This window comes from Heterodontus francisci, chromosome 4 (assembly GCF_036365525.1).
Source record: "Heterodontus francisci isolate sHetFra1 chromosome 4, sHetFra1.hap1, whole genome shotgun sequence".
NCBI classification, from domain to species: Eukaryota; Metazoa; Chordata; class Chondrichthyes; order Heterodontiformes; family Heterodontidae; genus Heterodontus; species Heterodontus francisci.
In genome coordinates, this window is record NC_090374.1 from 154,609,473 (window position 1) to 154,630,257 (window position 20,785).

General features: G+C 45.6%; 1 protein-coding gene across 4 annotated transcripts in view; it reads left to right on the forward strand.

Moving 5' to 3' along the window:
* LOC137369339 (methylcytosine dioxygenase TET2-like) overlaps positions 1–20,785 on the forward strand; it is a 207,268-nt gene that overhangs the window by 26,844 nt on the left and 159,639 nt on the right. The window lies entirely within an intron of this gene.

Sequence of the window (20,785 nt, forward strand, 5' to 3'; positions counted from 1 at the left end):
AAACTGGTTCACTACTTTCCTCTTGGGAAGGAAACCTGTCATCTTTACCCAGTCTGGCCTATATGTGACTCCAGTCCACATCAACAGCTCTCCAAAGAGGCCTAAAAAGGCACTCAGTTGTATCAAATAGGCTTCACCACACTGCAGTGGTTCAAGAGGAAGATCCACCTAATTCTCAACCAGGGATGGGCAATAAATGCCAACATCATGAAAATGATTAAAAAGGACAAGCTCTTACAAATCATTCCTGTACCTTTACTTCCAGCCAAAACCATGGGGTTGTAATCAGAATGGATAAGTCTGGCTGATATAAATATAACACTGCAGTATAGAAAAAGAACTCATATCTGTATCGCTCCCTGCAGGATTTCACAGAGTTTTACAGCCAGTTAATTACTTTTGAAGTGTAGTCACTGTTGGAATGTCAGCCAATGCAGCAGTCAATGTGCATGTAGCAGATCTCAGACACTGCAAATAAATTAATGACTAGATCATTGGTTCATGGTGGTATTTGGGAGGAATGTTTGTTGAGCTAAAAAAGAACCACCTGCTCTTTTCCAAATGGTGTCATGGGATCACTTCAACTGTGGCCTAACCAATATTGTGTGTGAGTTCACACCCATCCTGTGGAATGCATTCACAATTAGTTTCCTGCAAGCAGACCATCTGTGGAATTGCTCACAGTGGGTTAGAGGATAAGCTTTTCTTATAGCAATATGTGTGTTATACCAAACTGTTGTATACAACACACATGCATGTTTCAAGAATATGTTACACTGATTTTTTTAAATTCTAGATGCTGTCCTTGCTTTTGATTTATAGTTGCTCAGTTCTGATTTGCAGTTGTTTTACTTTGAGCCCATTGACAAAACTTGACGACTGAAGTGTGATGCTGGAATTAGCAAGAAGTAAACCTCACATCCGGAGCAGGCTGTCCCATGGTATTGCTTGCATCGAGTTGGACGATAACCTATTTTCTAGTAAGAGGGTAAAGTGTAACAGGAAGTGTGTGTGACTCTCACTGAAAGTCTGCAATATGCAAGACTTTTAGTGTGCAATAGACTAATGTAACATGAATTTGGTTGGTCATTTAATCCAACAGACTTCCTTTCAAATTGTATGGATTAAATAAAAAACAATGCCATCTAGTGGCCTTTGGGACACCATTTTATCAGCAGCAGCAATGGCCTGCAAGTTGAATAATTAAGTAAATAATTTTTTAACGACTGACTGAACTCTTCCTTAAATCAATTAATTTAATAAAAGACATTAAGGTGGCTGGGGGATGGGAGTCGGGCAGGCAGGGTAGGTGGGGTGTTGGTTGGGAGTCCTGATCCCCTGCTGTAACTTTGGAAGAAGATGGGCAGAGGACATTGGGGATTTGGCAGGAGATGGTGAGGTGCTCTCTGTGGAAATTGCTGGCACAAGTGTGACAAACATGAAACATGCAGCCGACACCCAACTTCTAATATCTTATAAATAGATGGTGCTGTTGATGAGGATGCTGTGCAATGGAACAGCTTTGTATATGTTGTGAACAGCAAAGATATTCCTGTACCAAAGCAAAGTTAAAAAGCTGGATGTAGTGGCTGAATTTAAAACTAATTATGATTTGCTTTTGGGATATGGGCATCACTGGCAAGGTCAGCATTTATTGTCCATCTCTAGTTGCCCTGAGAAGCGGTAATAGGCCACCTTCTTAAATTTAATGCAACTGAATGGTTAGCTAGGCCACTTCAGAGGACAGTAAAGAGTCAATCACATGTAGGTCAGACTAGGCAAGGACGGCAGGTTTCCATCCCTAAAGGGCATTAGTGAATCAGTTGGTTTTAATTTGAGTAGGTTAAGTGATTATTTCAATATACACATCTGTCATTTCCAGTTCATGCTCCCTTGCCACGGGGTGCCCAAATGTCAACCATGGCTCAGTGGTGACACTCTCATTCCTGAGTCATAAGGTTGATGGTTCAAGACACCACACACAGAGACATGTGTACAAAATTCAGACTGGCACTCCAGTGCAGTACTGTGGAGGTGTTGCAGTGTTGGACGTGCTGTCCTATGGATGAGCTGTTAAAGTGAAGCCCTGTCTACCCTCTTAGATTCTTGTACAATATCCAGTGGCACTATTTCAAAGAAGAGTAGGGGATTTCTCTCTGTTAACCTATCCAATACATACCCCTTAACAACCAACATTACTAAAATAGTGTGGGACCCTACTGTGTGCATTTCTGGTTGCTGCATTTCCTACATTACAACAGTGACTACACTTCAAGACTACTTCATTGGCTGTGATTTGCTTTAGAATGGATTGCAGTGTAAAAGATTACATGTATTTTACCCGCAACTTAAATATAATGCTGGTATTTGTACATGGAAACAGAACTCACCCAAGCCTAAGGGCATTAAACAGCTTATAACAATATGCAGGCAGGCAGAGTGAGGGCATTCAATCCTTTCTACCTTCCTTGTTAAAAATGAAACCACCTACTAGAACAATTTTGCCTAAAATATATCTAAAAACCCACCAAAAATAAGTTGCAAAAACAAATATAGTTTCTTTTCTCAAAAGAATTGTAAAACCCAGGCAAGTGGTGATTTAATTCAAACATACAAAATTCTTACACAGCTCGACAGGGTAGATGTAGGCAGGATGTGTACCCTGGCAGGGGATAGCTTCAAAATAAGGGGCAGACCATTTAGGACTGAGATGAGGAGGAATTTCTTCACTCAGAGGGTGGTGAATCTTTGGAAATCTCTGCCCCTGAGGACTGTGGAGGCTCAATTGTTGAGTATGTTTAAGACTGAGATTGATAGATTTCTACATATTAAAAACATCAAGGGTTACAGGGATAGTGCAGGAAAATGGTGTTGAAGTAGAAGATCAACCATGATCTCATTGAATGGCAGAGCAGGCTCGAAGGGCTGAATGGCCTACTCCTGCTCCTATTTCTTATGTCTTTATGTTCTTAAGTGATACTGCTCCCAAGCCAGATGTACCATATTGATCTGAGTAGTTGAGACATTCCCCAGCACTAGATATTACTTGCCAATGTATGTTGTAGTATGAGGACTAACAGGATATTTTTGTTACAAAAGCAAAATACTGCATATGCTGGAAATTTGAAATAAAAACAGAAAATGCTGGAAATACTCGTCTGGCAACATCTGTGGAGAGAGAAACAGAGTTACCCTTTCAGGTCAATGACCTTTCATCAGAACTGGGGAAAGTTAGAGATGTAATAGGTTTTAAGTTAGTGAAAGGGGGAGGATGGAAAAAGGACAAAAGGGAAAATCTGTAATAGGGTGGAGGGCAGGAGAGATTAAATGACAAAAGGATTCATGGTGCAAGGGCAAAGGGAGTGGTAATGGAACAATTAAAGAAACAAAAGATATGTCTAAAGGGTCTGTGGCAGAATCATAAACAGCTGCTGTCCAAAAAAAATGAAAAAGTAAAAGGAGAAACAAGAGAAAAACCAAAACCAGCAAAGAAAAAGGAATCAAAATGGGAGTAAAGGTTACAATCTAAAATTATTAAGATGAATGTTGAGTCCAGAAGACTGCAAAGTGCCCAGTTGAAAGATGAAGTTTTGTTCCTTGAGCTTGTGTTGAGCTTCTTTGGAACACTGCAAGAGGCTGAGGACAGAGAGGTCCGAGTGGGAGTAAGGTGGAGACTTAAAATGACAGGCGACTGGAAGTTTGGAGTCTCGCTTGCGACTGAGTAGAGGTGTTCCACAAAGCAGTCACTCAATCTGCGTTCAGTCCCTCCAATGTAGAGGAGACCACATCCTGAACAGCAAATATAGCATACTAAATTGAAAAAAGGACCAGTAAATCATTGTTTCACTTGGAAGGAGTGTTTGGGGCCTTGGATGTTGAGAAGGGAAGAGGTAAAAGGGAAGGTGTTGCATTTCCTGTGCTTACATGGAAAGGTGTCGTGGAAAGGGGAGGGGGTGTTCGGATTGATGGAGGAGTGGACCAGTGTGTCATGGAGGAATGTTCCCTTTGAAATGCTGAAAGAGGAGGGCTCGGGAGGATGTCTTTAGTGGTGGCATCATGCTGGTGGTGGCAGAAATGGTGGAGAGTAATCCATTGGATATGGAGGCTGGTGGTGTGTAAGGTGAGGACAAGGGGAACACCATCATGGTTCTGAGACGAAGGGGAAGGTGTAAAAACAGAAGTGTGTGAAATAGATTGGACATGGTTGAGGGCCATGTCAACCACAGTGGGGGAATCCTTGGTTGAGGGAAAAGGAAGACATAGCAGAAGGTTGTTGTGGAAGGTTGCATTGTCAGAATAGATGCAACGGAAATGGAGAAACTGGGAGAATGTCATAGAGTTCTTAAGGTAAGATGGGTGTGAGGAAATGTAGTCAAGGTAGCTGTGGGAGTCCATGGGCTTATAATGAATATTGGTTGATAACCTAAGAAATAGCGACAGAGAAGTCAAGGAAGGGAAGGGAAGAGTCAAAGATGGACCATGTGAAGGTGAGAGAAGGGTGGAAATTGGAAGCAAAGTTGCTGAGATTTTCCAGTTCAGGGCAAGAACAGGAAATAGCACTGATACACTTATCAATGTCCCGGGAAAGAGGTGAAGGAGGGGCCCGAGTAGGACTAGAACAAAGAACATTCCACATATCCCACAAAAAGGCAGTCATTGTTAGGACTCATGCAAGTACCCATCGCAATACTTTTTATTTGGAGGATGTGAATGGAGTGAAAGAAATTGTTCTATGTTAATGGAGACTAGTTGGGCCTCTGTTCAAGGAAGAATCGGAGAGCCCTCAGACCGTCCTGGAGGGGGATGGAGATGTAGAGAAACTGGATGTCCATGGTGAAAAGTAGGCAGTTAGGGCCAGAAAATTGGAAACTGTTAAAGTGACGGAGGGCATTGGAACAGTCACAGATTTAAGTGGGAAGAAACTGGACAAGGGGAGAAAAAATAGAGTCGAGATAAGAGGAAATCGGTTCAATGGGGCAGGAACAGGCTGAAAGAATGGGTCTACCAGAGCTGTCCTGTTTATGGACCTCCTTGTTATATTTCTCACCATACTTGACCCACAATGAGCTGGCATTTGTGTGGGGCAAGTGTTAACCTAAAACTGATTTTAAAAATGTCTTGGTGTAGCGCTGAACTTTGGACCCTCATGGGGCAGGTGTTAAAACAGTGCACAGGAGAACAGTGCGAGAACGTTAGCATTTTGCATGGGGCCTGCACATTTTAATCCATTTCAAATAATCCATGCCTGTGTAAAAACGTCTACCCCCACCCCCCCACTTATTTTTTGCAGACTGCAACTTGAAGTTCACTGGACCTTTGAATCATGTAACCTTGCTCTCAGTGAGTTCTATAGATCTACAAATTTACAGGTGATTAAATTGTTTATGTTATTGTGCCCAGTCAGGATCATTTTTATAGTTTGTAAAGAAGTGACAATAAAAATTATTGATCTCCAAGCTTCCAAGATTTCATCCGTTGTATTGTAGCAACAATAGTACTCTGGATTCTACACACTGTACTGGTGCTGACTTTTCCTTGTATCTGTGATAACGCTTGTATAAGCTCCAGTAATTCAGGAATGATAAAGAACAGATACAAAAATTAATTTAAAAAGGCTAATGGAATGTTGTCCTTTATCTCAAGAGCAACGGAATACATTGGGGTGGAGATTGCTGCAGGAGTTCCTCAGGATAGTGTCCTAGGCCAAACCATCTTCAGCTGTTTTATCAATGATCTTCCCTCCAACATAAGGTCAGAAATGAGGGTGTATGCTAATAGTTGCACAGAATTCAGTTTCACTCGCAACTCCTCGAATACTGAAGCAGTCTGTGCCCGCATGCAGAAGACCTGGAGAATATCCAGGCTAGGTTGATAGTAGCAAGTAACATTCGCGCCATACACGTGCCAGGCAATGACCATCTCCAACAAGGGAGAATCTAACCATCTCCCCTTGACATTCAATGGCATTACCATTGCTGAATTCCCCACTATTAACATCCTGCAGGTTACCATTGACTAGAAACTAAACTGGACCAGCCATATAAATACTGTGGCTACAAGAGCAGTTCAGAGGCTGGGAATTCTGCAGCGGGTATCCACCTGACTCCCCAATGCCTATTGACTATTTAAAAGACACAAGTCAGGAGTGTAATGGAATAGTCGCCACTTACCTGGATGAGTGCAGGTCCAACAACACTCAAGAAGCCTGACACCATCCAAGACAAAGCAGCCCACTTGATTGGCACACCATCCATCAGCTAAAACATTCACTCCTGTCCCCAATGACACACAGTAGCAGCTGTGTGCATCATCTACAAGATGCACTGCAGCTACTCGCCAAGGCTCCTTCGATAGCACCTTCCAAACCCAGGACCTCTACCACCTACAAGGACAAGGGCAGCAAATACATGGGAACACCACCACCTGCAAATTCCCCTCCAAGCCACAAACCATCCTGACTTGGAACTATATCACCATTCCTTCACTATCGCTGGGTTAAAATTCTGGAACTCTCCAAAATCCTGGAACAGCACTGTTGGTGTACCGACACCCCAAGGACTGCAGTGGTTCAAGAAGGCAGCTCACCACCACCTGCTCAAGGGCAATTAGGGATAGGCAATAAATGCTGGTCTAGCTGGCGATGCCCACATCCCATGAATGAATATAAATTTTAAAAAACTTGTGTTCAACTACACAAGGGACCGAGCCTATTCCCCAACTGATGCTATTTAAAAAGATCACAGCATAGAACTTTCAAGTGAAGTGCTTTTGACTTTCTTTTGCTGCTGCAGAGTTACTGGAGGTACTATTTTCAGTGTTGTTGGAGGAGTTTTGAAAAGTTGTTGGGCTCAGAGGGAAGTGGCCGCTGAGAAGGCCAGAGAAGTTTGAAGGCCTGTCAGCAGAAAGCCTGCTAACACTCATGGGGGCTATCGTTGCAGTTCTTCTTGGGCTGCAGCACAACAGGAACATAGAGCACAGACAGCAGAGGGGAAGCTGTGCGCAGAGGGAGGAGGAGGGCTCTCAATGGAAGGCTGTACCCAGCAAGGGGCTTCAGGCAGAACTTCTCCTACCTCCACCTCAGCCAGGAGCAATGCCTGATGTGGTTGCGTTTCACCAAAGAGATGGTCACTGCACTGTGCCACCTCCTCCAGCCAGACTTACAGATGCATAGCAGGGCAAGGACATCACTGCTAATGGCCATGAAGAACATTGTTTAGTTTAGAGATACAGCACTGAAACAGGCCCTTTGGCCCACCGAGTCTGTGCCGACCATCAACCACCCATTTATACTAATCCTACATTAAACCCATATTCCTACCACATCCCCACCTGTCCCTATATTTCCCTACCACCTACCTATACTAGGGGCAATTTATAATGGCCAATTAACCTATCAACCAGCAAGTCTTTGGCATAAGCAGATCCCTCTAGGTGGGAGAGCAGGCTACATTGCAAACATATCACAGTATGTCAGGTATTGCTGCATCAAGGAGATGATAGAGGTCCTGTACACTCGTAGAAGGGATTTTATAGTCATATTTCTAACCCAAGAGAAGCAGGAGGAGCAGGCAGGTGGTTTTGTCAGGGTTGCAGGTATCCCAATGGTGCAGGGAGCCGTCGACTGCACGCATGTGGCTATGCAGGCACCACATGTTATCAGGGAGATGTACCACAACCGCAAAGGCTACCACTTCCTGAAAATGCAATTGGTGTGTAACCAAGCATAGAACATCGTGTCAGTCCATACCTGGTATCCTGGCATTAGACATAACACTTCCATCCTGAGGCAGTCAGCCGTACCTGCCATATTTGAGCCATCACAATGATCCAGAGGGTGGCTGCTTGATGACAATGGCTACCTGTGCTACTCTTGGCTAATGATTCCCTTCCGCCACCCGATCACCTGTAGACAGCATGCATACAATGACAGCCATGCTGTCACCAAGAACATCGTGGAGCAAACGGTCGGCATTCTGAAACAATGGTTCAGCTACTGACACCTCGCGGGGGGAGGCCCACAGTACCTGCCAGAGCTTGCATCCAGAATTGTGGTGGTCTGCTGCGTCCTCCACAACATTGCTCCCATCAGGGCACAGCTCTTGCCACCAGGTCTTTGCAGGGAGTGTGGGAAGATGAAGAGAAGGAAGAGGAGGAGGAGGAAGAGATATCCAGAACCCATTCGCTCTGGACAGGTTGTCCGAGAGTGGCTATTCAGATTCCATTTCCTCTAAAATCTCATCCCTCCATCACCGCTGCTTCACAATTCCCCACCTTTCCATCCTTCTGCAATGGATCATCACAGCATCCAAAATCTTGAAATAAAAGAAACCCCCAAAAAATCATTTTGCAACAATTTTATCCAACAACACTTCCAATAATGCATAAAAAATGAACCATCCACCCTTGTGCATTCCCTTAATGCCTGTCCTGCAGGTGCCTTTGCCTGTCCTAGTGCTCCTGCACAGTGCTACACCAATAGCTGCAGCACGGCTGATGGAAGGCTGTTGATTTTCAGTGGGGGTGACTGTAGATGGTCTTGCAGGATGACCTCAAGCAGCTGTGGGCCTTGAGCGCCCGGCTTTGGACTGTACTAGCATAGCATGGACAACAGCAGTCTAGGCTGGCTAGCTGAAAGGCAACAGCAAGGGCACTGGCGGAGTGGCAGTGGTGGGAATATGAATTCTGTCATCTTGAGAGAGGGCAGCCAGTTCGTGCTCCAGGGAGCCACTGCCACTCCCCTGGGATGGCACCACAGCAACCGTGACAATCTGCTGGAGCAAAGATTTTTGGATTGCTGTGCAACTCTGCATCCCCCTTTGAACACTGGTATCCACAGTCATGATGGCAGCAGTGTGAGCCTGCATGGCGCCAAGCTTGGCTTGCTTGACAACTTGGCAACAGGCATCGATCTCATGACTTCAGTCTGAGCTTCCATGCAGCACTGAGACATTGGGTGGTTTCTACCTGTGCTGTAATGGAAGCTGAGACATTGGCCATCAGACATTGCATCACAGTTGGGTCTGCAAGTGTTCTCATAGAGTTGGCCATCACCTCCATGCTGGAAAGGATGGGCTCCAAGCTCTGCATGAAGCCCTGTGCCAAGTTAGAGCTGCACTCGTCTATAATCCTTGACAGTGACAACAGGCGCTCTGGCAGGCTTGTCAATGTACCAGACATCTCTGCGTGCATGACCATCAGCGTTCTCCTGTATACCGCCCCATCAAAGTTCTCATCTGAGTCCTCTGCAGCAGAACTCATCTGCGACCACACCTTCCAGGGAGCTGGCACACACGATATCCTTCCCCCAGCCTGGTTGCAGTCCACTTGTGCCCAGTGACTCACTACAAGCTGATCCCATCTCTATACTGCCCTCTAAAGTACATTCAGTGCCACCTTTTGAGCTGGTAACTGCAAGTGTCAGATCAAGTGATGGTGCTTCTTCATCATACATCTGGTCTTGCTCACATCCTTCATGGTAAAGCTGCACTGGCTGGCCAGGCAGCAGGTCATGGGTGTCTGAAAGCATAGATGCAGAAGGGTAAGGTTGGGGTTAGGGTAAGGCAAGTGGCAGTGGCGGGGTGGGGGTGGTGATGTTGTGCAAAACAAGAAATCCATGGTTATCATATGCATCTTGTACTTCATGCCAGACAGTAGGATAAGAGAGAAGTGTGATTTGAGAGGTGTATAAGGCAGGAACATGCCATCATCCTGAATGTTCTCAGCAACACTGGAGGCTATGGCCTCAGTCCCTGCTGGCCCCATGATGCTGAGCATCATCTCCTCCTGGGGGCTCTGGAAATGCAGACATGCCTGTCCCCAGTCTATTCTTTGCTGTATCCTCCTGTTATGTGTGATCTTGTCCCTTCAGAGAGAGGGAAGAATGTCAATGAGTGTGTTGCACTATGTTTGGCTGATGTGCCTGTCGTAGCTGAATAGCTGGAAACATGTGGAAGCTGTGAGATGTGGTTGTGAGGATGGCAACATTGGTAAGTGTGTGAGGGTGAGGTGAAGTATCTGAATGTTAGGCATGAGTCCTGAAGGAACTGTGGTACATTGAGCAGCGTGAAAGGTTGGTGGTGTGATGGATACAATATGTCATTGGAGGATCCATTCATTGATCTTGACAACCTGTGTGAGGTCATTGACCTTTTTATGGCACTGTTGCCAGGTCCTTGGGGTGAAACTCTGGGAATTGACCTCCCTGGCAACCTGCTCCAATTCCCTTTGCAGGATCTGCCTTGAGGGCGTCCTGGCCCCTGGTGGAAACATGACCTCTCTCCTCCTTTCAGTCTCCTGGAATAAGGTTTCCAGTACCACATCAGAGGACCTGGGAGGCCTCTCTCTCATTGCCTGCCTCACCTTGACAGAGCATGGGGTAATCATCGCAATCCCCATGCCCGCTAACTGAGCTAGTCGAATTTTTAGGCCTGTGTGTTTGTATGTGTGTCTATACATATGTATATATGTGTGTGTATGCGTTTGTATAATTGTGTGTTTATGTTGCTGTACATCTATGTGTTTGTGCATCTGTGTGTGTATGTCTGTGTGTTTGCATGTAAATGTTTGTGCTTTATATTGTGCATGGATGTGCTTAGGTATTTCTGTAATTGTGAGTGTGTGTGTGTGTGATTGGGTGTGTGTGTGTATATATCTGTGTGTGCATTTGTGTGTGCACCTGTGTACATATACATTTGTGTGCATGCATATGTGGGTGTCTATATGTATTGGTGCATATTTGTGTCTATGTATGTAAGTGCACTTGTGGATGTGCATCAGGGTGTGTCTGTGTATTTGTATGTGATTGTATATCGGTTTGTGTGTATGTGCATCTGCTTGTGTGTGTCTGCAATTGTATGTCTTATGTGTGTCTAACCATATGTGTTTATGGCCGGAATTTTATATACCTTAATCGGATTAGTTCGGAGGCATCCGGGTGGTAAAATGGCGTCCGATGCAGTCAGGTTGGGTCCCCGGCGTCATCACGCACAGATGCCATTTTACGATCCAGGAAGTCGGGTGCGATTGAGTCGCCGCTCACATGCCCAACCGCAAGTAATTTCAAGGCACTTAAAGCAATTGAGAAGCCAATTGACTGGAAATTTATGTGGGCATTTGATTTTACGGCTGCAAATCGAGTCACTGATCGTGTTGGGGACCCTGCAGCTTTAAATGGGCGGAAGGCAGGTAATCAGTGAGGGTGTTGGAGGTAAAGTTTTTGGTGTTGCTTATCTGTGAGTGTTTTCGTGTGTTATATAAATGTTGACATTTGTAGCTTGTGCAGAGGGCTCCAACTGAGTCTGACTCACTGCAGCTCGGGACCTATCTGTACTGAGTCAGTGAGTGGAAGGAAGGGGGTTGTGTGTGCTTGTCCTGACAGCTGGAGCTTAAGAGATTTAATCATTGAATCTAGTAACCAGTCCAATAATGGGAATTGTGCATTCTGGAGAAGCTCTTCAGAGGAGGAGGACCATGCCCCAATCAGGGGCAGAAGGACAGCTGGGCATGGGCATGTGCAAGCACCTGGTCAAGTGGCTCCTTGTTATGTGGGAGGGAGAGCAGGTGGCAGAGTCGGGAGAGGGCGAACACATGTCAGGAGACGCACCGACCCAACAGGCAGGGTATACCGCCTGCCTCTGAGCTACCTGCACCTGTCGGAACGCCAGTGCAGAAGAAGGCTGCATCTGTCACGTGAGACCATGACATTTCTTTGTGAGATGATGGAGTGGATGTAGCCTCAAACAGCCTCAGTGTCCATCCAATGCCGGTCGCTCTAAAGATGACCGTCACCCTTAACTTTTATGCATGTGGCTCTTTCCAAGCTTCGATGGCAGACCTGTGCGGAGTCTCCCAAGCAGCTGTGCACCACTGCATAAAGGTTGTGACTGATGCACTGTTCAAACGTGCTAACAATTTCATTAGTTTCAAAATGGACAACACCAGCCAGGCTGAAACAGCAAGAGGATTCAGCGCAATAGCTGGGTTCCCAATGGTTCAGGGCATGATAGACTGTACACATGTGGAAATTAGATTACCAGCAGGTCATTCAGGAATATTCATTAACTGAAAAGGCTTCCATTCATTGAACGTTCAGCTTGTATACGATCATCGCAAGAGAATCATGCAGGTTTGTGCACGTTACCCAGGGAGTTGCCACGATGCATACGTTCTCAGAAACTCTCAGGTGCCTGCTCTTTTCAGTACCCTGGACAGAATGGAAGGTTGGATACTTGATGACAGGGGTTATCTTTTGAAGACATGGCTGATGACACCCATGAGAATCCCAAGGGGTCATGCTGAGGAACGCTTCAATGAGAGCCATGCGGCCACAAGAGTCACAATCGAACAAACGATTGGCCTGCTCGGGATGAGATTTAGGTGTCTGGACTGCTCAGGTGGATCATTGCAGTAGACGCCAGCATAGACATCCAGGATTATTGCCGTTTGCTGCACCTTGCATAACCTGGTGATGGAAAGGGGAGACGCCATTGAGGAGGTTCAAGGTAATCATGAGGCGTCTTCAGATGAAGATAGAGGTTCTGATGAGGACAATGGGCAACACTCACATGATGACATGGTAGAGGAAGTAGAATGTCCTCTGGAATTAAGAGCAAGAGAGACCCGGGATGTCCTAATAGGCAGGCATTTTTCTTGAGAGGAGCACTCCATGCAAAGATTTCACATTGTGGCATTCGATGAGCCTTTGTGGGATTGCGAGAGGGGAAAGACACGCACATCCAAGGGAAGAGATAATAAGATTAAAAACAACATCATGTCACGATGAACCCAACCCGAGTGTGTGACATCTCATATATAACCACTTCAGCAGTGCAACGATGTCTGATGCTACCTCATGGATGACATATGCAAAGTTAAATGTTCAAACCGCAAATTTATTTACAGTGATGTAATATGCAATTTAAATAAATACTCAGAAGGTAACCCAGTGAATCAGGAATGATGTTACAGTGATTTCTTAAAACATTTGCGGGTGCTCTTACGTGTGGACGATGCCTCGCCACCAGACTCACCAGAGGCCAGTGGTTGATCGGGCTGCCGCCCTGCTCTTGATGACTTTGGCGGATGTCCTCTGCCTGCTCATGGCCGTGCAGGCCACGGCATATCAGGATGCTCATGAGAAATATCAGGAGCACCCTCTAACACCCTGGGAGTTTGCGGTTGACATGTCACTAGTGGAGGGAGCAAGGGGCTGCATGATGCATCAGGACCACCCTGAGAGGAGCTCCCACGTGCTATCGGCTGCTGCCCCTGCGCCCTCCTGAGGCGCGACTGGTCCTCAAAGCTGACCCCAGAAGGTGGAGCAGCCTCGACCTGCTGCATGAGCATCTGAGTTTGTGCCCTGATGGCCTGGTCCAGGGAGGCAACACTCCCCCTGAGATCACGGATGGCTCCCAGTACTGGCCCCTCCACTGCAGCCGCCAATCTGTCAACGGAGGATGCCAGATGGACAAATGCCTGAGAGTTTGCAGCTGACATGCCCTGGATGGAAGTTTCCAGAGTATGTGGTATGGCTCGCAGCGTCTCTGGCAACTCCGCCAGATGTTCATGCACTGCATGTTGAACCTACAACATCTCCCGCCAAATGGATGTTCTCAGACGCGCATCATCAGCTTGCGGCTCTGCACTGGCCTGACCTCCGACTTTGTGAGGCATCGGCCGGTTCTGCCTCTGATGGCTAGTCCGGCAACTGTGCTGTGCTAACACCCATAAGTGACATCATTTCCACAGAGACAGTAATCCCAACCATGGTGGAAGTCCCTGCGCTGGCACTTGATGAGATGTGATGATGTGACGGTGCACCCTCTGAGGCGATCTCTTCATCCTCAGAGGTGGACTGTTGAGCCCCCGAGACCCCTCCTGGCTGCTGATGTGTTTCACCTGCAGAGAAATTCAGATTGATCAGTTTGATCAGCACCACAGATTTAAGCGCATGTCCCTTACTGCAGTTTGCACACATTTGTGTGAATCAACTTTTATTAGCACACTTCAGTGCATGAGACAATCACCACTGCAAGTGCCCCCCCAACCACGCCCCCTTACACCCTCCCACCACATTATGAGTCACTCATTCTGACGACCAGGGCCACCAACCTCGCCATCTGTCACGGTGCGTCCTCCGTCCTCCCCTGCCAGCATCAAGGCATCCTCCTCCATACTGGTCAGGTATGCCTGATTGCCCTGGCCACCACCGGTCCGGGACCTGTCTCGGACATTGTGAGCCCTCTTCTTCTATTTAAACAAGCACACCTAGCTTAGCCATATGATTTGGTATCTCACACCCTCACCCATTGGGTTTTTTGTTCCATTTCAGCGCGACTGCAATGCAGTGCCCAAATTGAACACTATTGGATCACCATGCATCCCAGACCTGCCCATCCTGCATCCCAATACAATGCAGCAGGCAAGGACTGCTCATTGCTGGTTTCCAACTGGCATCGTTAGGACAGACTGACCCTTCCCTGACACATTCATAATGAGATTAATGAGGAGTACCCCTTACCCAGGCAGAGTGAAGCAGGTCATTGAGCCTCTTGCAGCACTGGAGCCATGTCCTCCGTACCACACAGCAGCTGCTGACCTCCTTGGCAACCTCCAGCCAGGCCCTCTTGGTCATTTCTGCAGGCCTTCTTTGGCCATCGGCGTTGAATAATACGTCATGCCTCGGCTCCACCACCTGGAGAAGGACCTGCAGAGATTCCTCTGAGAATCTGGGGGCTGTGGTGAACCTTCTCCTCTCCATTACTCTGGATTTCTTCTGCAAATGTTTGCCCCTTTCTTGCCCCTGGGCACTGTCAGTCTTCCTTCACTTCTTCACTTTCCAGTCAGCTGGTCACCTCGGCAGTTACACTGACATCTCCACCTCTGCTGTATTCCCCTGAGCGGCTGCTCTGTTATACTGCTGTCTGTCTTTTTAAAGGGCTGACATTGGCCCCGCCCCCAAATTCACTGCTTCAGCCAGCCGTGCGCACCCTGTTTCGTGCCGGATATGCCGAGGGGCCGCTATTTGGCAGCCCCAAGCGTGATGCCGGTGGGCGGGCGGCACGGACCGGATTCGGTTTTCTCAGCCGCTTTCGACCCGGCCGCCCCGGCGTCGTCGGGAGCTGTAGAAGTCCGGCTTATGTGTCTGTCTGAGAGTGCCTGTGTGCATTTGCATCTGTCTGTGCCTTAGTGTGCTTGTGCATCTGTGTGTGCCTGTGTGTGCATGTGCTTATCTGTGTGCATGTATGTGTGTGTGTATGCATTCTGTGTGTCCGTGTGTGTTTGTGTGTATGTAGATGTGTGTCAGTGTATGTGTGTGTGCGTGTTGTGTGCTGGTGTGGCTGTGCTTGCGTGCTGCAATGATAAGAACGCTGCACATGTGGCATTGAGTAAGTTATCCTGAGCTGACCTCCGGATCCCAGTGTTTACAGTGTAAGTAGCAAACTCTGCAAGCTTTCCTTTCACTGAAAGTTTTGTGTAGATGTTTCTGTTATCACATGCTGCTGTCTATCACACAAGTGTTTACTGAGAAAGGCCATCAGACCAGTTCTGAAATGGATTATTTGCTACAAATAACTTTGCTTTCTTGTACTAACCTGGTTCGGCTGGATTTCAAACTGATAAACAGCACTGCAGCCTTGCTTGCATTTCAACAGCTTCTCATTGTGTTTAAGGCAAAATATGCAAATTCCATGAATGAACATGAAAATAGAACTGCTCTGGTGGAAAACCAGTTTGAGATTATTCCACAGCCAATGGGGCCGCTGTATTTCTTTATACAGAATAACAAATGGTGACTGTTGTCAACCAATGACCCTGCTCCATTTCAGAAATTAACTCCTTTCAGTTAATTGGTATTCAAATGCCGGCTTATCAATAAAACATAGGAACAGGAGTAGGCCATTCAGCCCCTTGAACTTACTTTTCCAGTCAATTAACTGATCTGTATCTCAACCCTATTTACCAGTCTTAACTCCATATCCCTGAACACTCTTACCTAATACAAATATATTGATCTCAAACTTTCAATTGTCTCAGCATCAACAGTCTTTGGGGTGAGAGAATGCCAGATTTCTACTACCATTTGTGTGAAAAAGGGGCTTCTTAATTTCACTCAAAAGAACAAAGAGCAGTACAACACAGGAACAGGCCATTCGGCCCTCCAAGCCTGCGCCGATCTTGATGCCTGTCTAAACTAAAACCTTCTGCACTTCCGGGGACCATATCCCTCTATTCCCATCCTATTCATGTATTTGTCAAGATGCCTCTTAAACGTCTCTAAGGTACCTGCTTCCACCACCTCCCCCGGCAGCAAGTTCCAGGCACTCACCACCCTCTGTGTAAAAAACTTGCCTCGCACATCCCCTCTAAACTTTACCCCTTGCACCATAAACCTATGCCCCCCAGTAACTGACTCTTCCACCCTGGGAAAAAGCTTCTGACTATCCACTCTGTCCATGCCGCTCATAACTTTGTAAATCTTTATCATGTCGCCCCTCCACCTCCGTCGTTCCAGTGAAAACAATCCGAGTTTATCCAACCTCTCCTCATAGCTAATGCCCTCCAGACCAGGCAACATCCTGGTAAACCTCTTCTGTACTCTCTCCAAAGCCTCCACGTCCTTCTGGTAGTGTGGCGACCAAAATTGCACGCAATATTCTAAGTGTGGCCTAACTAAAGTTCTGTACAGCTGCAGCATGACTTGCCAATTTTTATACTCTCTGCCCCGACCGATTGAAGGCAAGCATGGTGTATGCCTTCTTGACTACCTTATCCACCTGCGTTGCCACTTTCAGTGACCTGTGGACCTGTATGCCCAGATCTCTCTGCCTGTCAATACTCCTAAGGATTCTGCCATTTACTGTATACTTCCCACCTGCATTAGACCTTCCAAAATGCATTACCTCACATTTGTCTGGATTAAACTCCATCTGCCATTTCCCTGCCCAGGTCTCCAATCGATCTATATCCTGCTGTATCCTCTGACAATCCTCATCACTATCCGCAACTCCACCAACCTTTGTGTCGTCCGCAAACTTACTAATCAGACCAGCTACATTTTCCTCCAAATCATTTATATATGCTACAAAGAGCAAAGGTTACAGCACTGATCCCTGCGGAATACCACTAGTCACATCCCTCCATTCAGAAAAGCACCCTTCCACTGCTACCCTCTGTCTTCTATGACTGAGCCAATTCTGTATCCATCTTGCCAGCTCACCTCTGATCCCGTGTGACTTCACCTTTTGTACCAGTCTGCCATGAGGGACCTTGTCAAAGGCTTTACTGAAGTCCATATAGATAACATGTCTTCTAGCTTCATACTTAGCTATTTCAACATGGAGCATGTGTGCCACCCATTTTCAATGCAATACATGGAGCATATGTGTGTGGTCCATTTTTCCTATGCTTTACACTTGTCTGTATTTAACTTCATCTGCCGTTGTTCTCCCCACTTATATATTTTGCCCAACTCATTATGTAAATTCTGAGACCACATCGTTCGATTCATCTCCCCTTCTTAGTTTGTTAGGGTCTGTAAATTTGAACAGTTTGCATTGAGATTCTGAATCCAAGTAATTAATGTAAATGAAAAACAGCAATAACCCCAACACCAAGACACTCTGCTCAGTAATTCCCCCTCACCATTTGATAGGACTAGGGATAGGATGGGGAAATGAACCACCTTGTTTGGCCTGAACATTTAAATTGCTTTAGGTGATTGTCTTCCCCACATGGTTTGTGGAAGATAGGAATGGAATAAATTGGTACAAAATGGCTCTCAACTGAGATAATCTTAGGAGAGAATTCAAGACATGATGCATCATGGGATGCAGTCAACACTGAGGAAACACAATGATGTTTTAACCTGTTACACAGAGACTATTGTCAACCATTTAAATGGATGAGAATTGTTACCAGTCAAGGAAACTCGAGGCACATAAAAAAGGTAATATGTCAGGATGTTGCAGAGTCAAAGTCTGATACTGTGCTGCACTGCATACTGTCTTAGCATCATCGAGTTGTACAACACAGAAACAGGCCCTTCAGCCCATCGTGAAGCACTGTCCTCCAGCTAATTGCTGTCATGGCTACCCTGATTCCAGCAAGCGAGGGGAACTTATAGTGTAACTAAAACCACTTTGTGTCAGTGCTAAATTTGGAATGTGAATACAGCCCTTAAAAAAAGTTACATTAAAGTGAGAGTAGTTGAAAGTCTCGGGGTGCCCAACTGAAAAGAGTTTCAAAGTAATATCGGTGTTTATGCTCCTACAGTGGCATAGTTTGCTGAGTGGCAACTCTCTCGCCTCTGAATCAAAATGTCACAGGTTCAAGTCCCAATCCAGAGGCTACAGCACATAATCTTATAATGACACTGCCGGTGATGGTGGCGACATTTTGGATGAGATGTTAAACTGAGGCCCCATCTGTTGTCTCAAAGGGTGCTAAAGATTCCATGGCACTAGTCAAATAAGAGCAAGGTAGTTATTTCAGTGTCTTGGCCAACATCCCTCAACCAAAACCTAAATCAGATCATCTGATTATTTATTTCATTGTTGTTTGTGGGACTTTGCTGTGCACAAATTGCCTTCCGTATTTCCTACATTACAACTGTGGCTACACTTTAAAAGTGCTGCATTGGTTGCAAAGCTCTTGGACATCCTGAGTTTGTGAAATATGCTTTACAGATGTAAGATCTTTCTATCCTGAATGGGGTTTGTCTACTCAAAGTGTCTCCTTGCAAAGAGCCATTTGGGATCAGTAGAGTGGTCGTAGCTTGCTGGCATAAACAGCAACTGTTCTGGTTTGGCTAAGTTTGTTCACAGTCAGTAGATATTTTGGTGGATCTGTAGAGTGATATGTATCGGGTTGGACTTAGTCTACAGATCAAGTACTTAAAGATTGGTAAATGTAGAACTAAAAACAACGGCCTGTAACTGAACAGGTGAGTGTTGTCCTTTGTGAAAGGTTATATTTTCTCATACCTATTACAAGATGTCAGTGGCAGAGAGTGTTTTGTTGGCGGCTCCCCAAGCATGATTGAAGTGAGTGATGTCATTGAGTCTAATTGGAAAATGAGTGAGACAAGTTGTTTAAATGTGGCCACTGTTAGCTGCCAGAGGCTCGGTAAACTTCTTTTTTCGGAGTCTGTGCAGTAAAATGCAGTTTTAAATAAAACAAAAATCCCCAGTGTGTAATTTGTGAATGCTGTGTGATGTGTGGGAGTTGGGAGTGCGAGTGCAGCAAAATTGACATTACCTGCACTGCTTCTATATCTCAGGTTGGGAGGAACTGGAAATATCAGCACTGCTACTCCATAATGAGGTAATTCTGCAGAGAATTCATCGACTGGCTCATCAAATTAATGTAATATTGTAACATAAAAGAGGGACTTTAAAAATACAAGTTGATGTTTGAGAGGTTTAGGCAAGTTAAAAGTTTTAATAGTTTAACAAGGGTTAATGAGCAAATGGCTAACTACAACTGGCCATTTCTAGTTGACTGGACACTGGTCTGTTGAACCACAAACACTGAGGTATTTTAGATCCTTATTTTGGTAAGGCATTGGTACAAAATGTATGGTGCTATATCAACGCAGGCGGTTCTAATTTAAGCACACAGTACTCAAGTTTCCCAGCCTTTGTTATCGCACATGTAGGGAGACATTTCTGTGGGTGTAGTAACCAGCTGTGACATGAAAGCCCAATCCTCGCTAAACCCTGGCATGGATTTCAGTGCTTTGAATCCAGCTCTTCCATGCCTATAAATAGCAGCACTGCTGGCAGCCCTCTTATCAGTCAGAGTACATTAGCGGGGATTCCCCTTCTGATGAATAATTGCATCACATTGACACGTTAACCTAGAACTTGGTCAGACGGCAGACGGGACTTCGGGACTGATGACTCGCTGACCGAGATACAGGTTTTAAAGGCTCTCCGTCAGTTCTTTAGCCTCAAGTGAGAAAACAACGAGCGGTGTAGACAGTGCTATGCGCAGGTCCTTATGACTAATGTGGCAACACCTGTATATGTACAGTGAATCCTTGTGATAGTCTTCAAAACAGGACATTCTTATTACGTTTTAATACGATAAAAGAAATCTGAGATGATGAGCTATGTTTATGAATCCCGAAAGTTGCCAGTATCATCTGTCACTCAACCCGTGAAGTCTCACTAATTTTGGTTTACCTATTTTGATGTATCTCAGTCACAGAACGAAGGAATATGAGTAGGCCATTCAGCTCCTTGAGTCTGCTCCACCTTATAATTAGATCATGGCTGATCTGTACATCAAGTGTATTTACCTGTCTTTGCCCCATAACCCTTGATACCATTACCTAACAAAAATCTGTCCAGCTCAGCTTGAAAGCTCCAATTTTCCCAGCATCCACTGTCTTTTCAGATTTTCCAGCTTTCTACAACCCTTTGTGCCATAAAATGCTTCCTGATTTTCCTTTGAGGTGACCTGGTTCAAACATTAAGATTATTTTCCCTTGTCCTTGATTGCCCCATTAGAGGAAATAATTTTCTTGTATTTAACCTATTGAATCCTTTTAAGGTTTTAACCACCTCAATCAGATCACCCTTTCAATATTCTATACTCAAGACAATACAATACAAGACAAGTTTATGCAACCTGTCCTCACAACCTAACCCTCTAAACCAACATTTCCTCTAATTTTTTTTGGCATGCACAGGTAATTTACTTAAAGCCCCTTTAATTTTTTTTTTGTGTGGCTGTGCATGTGCTGTAACTTAAAGGTTGCTGCACAGCTATGCCCCCTGTA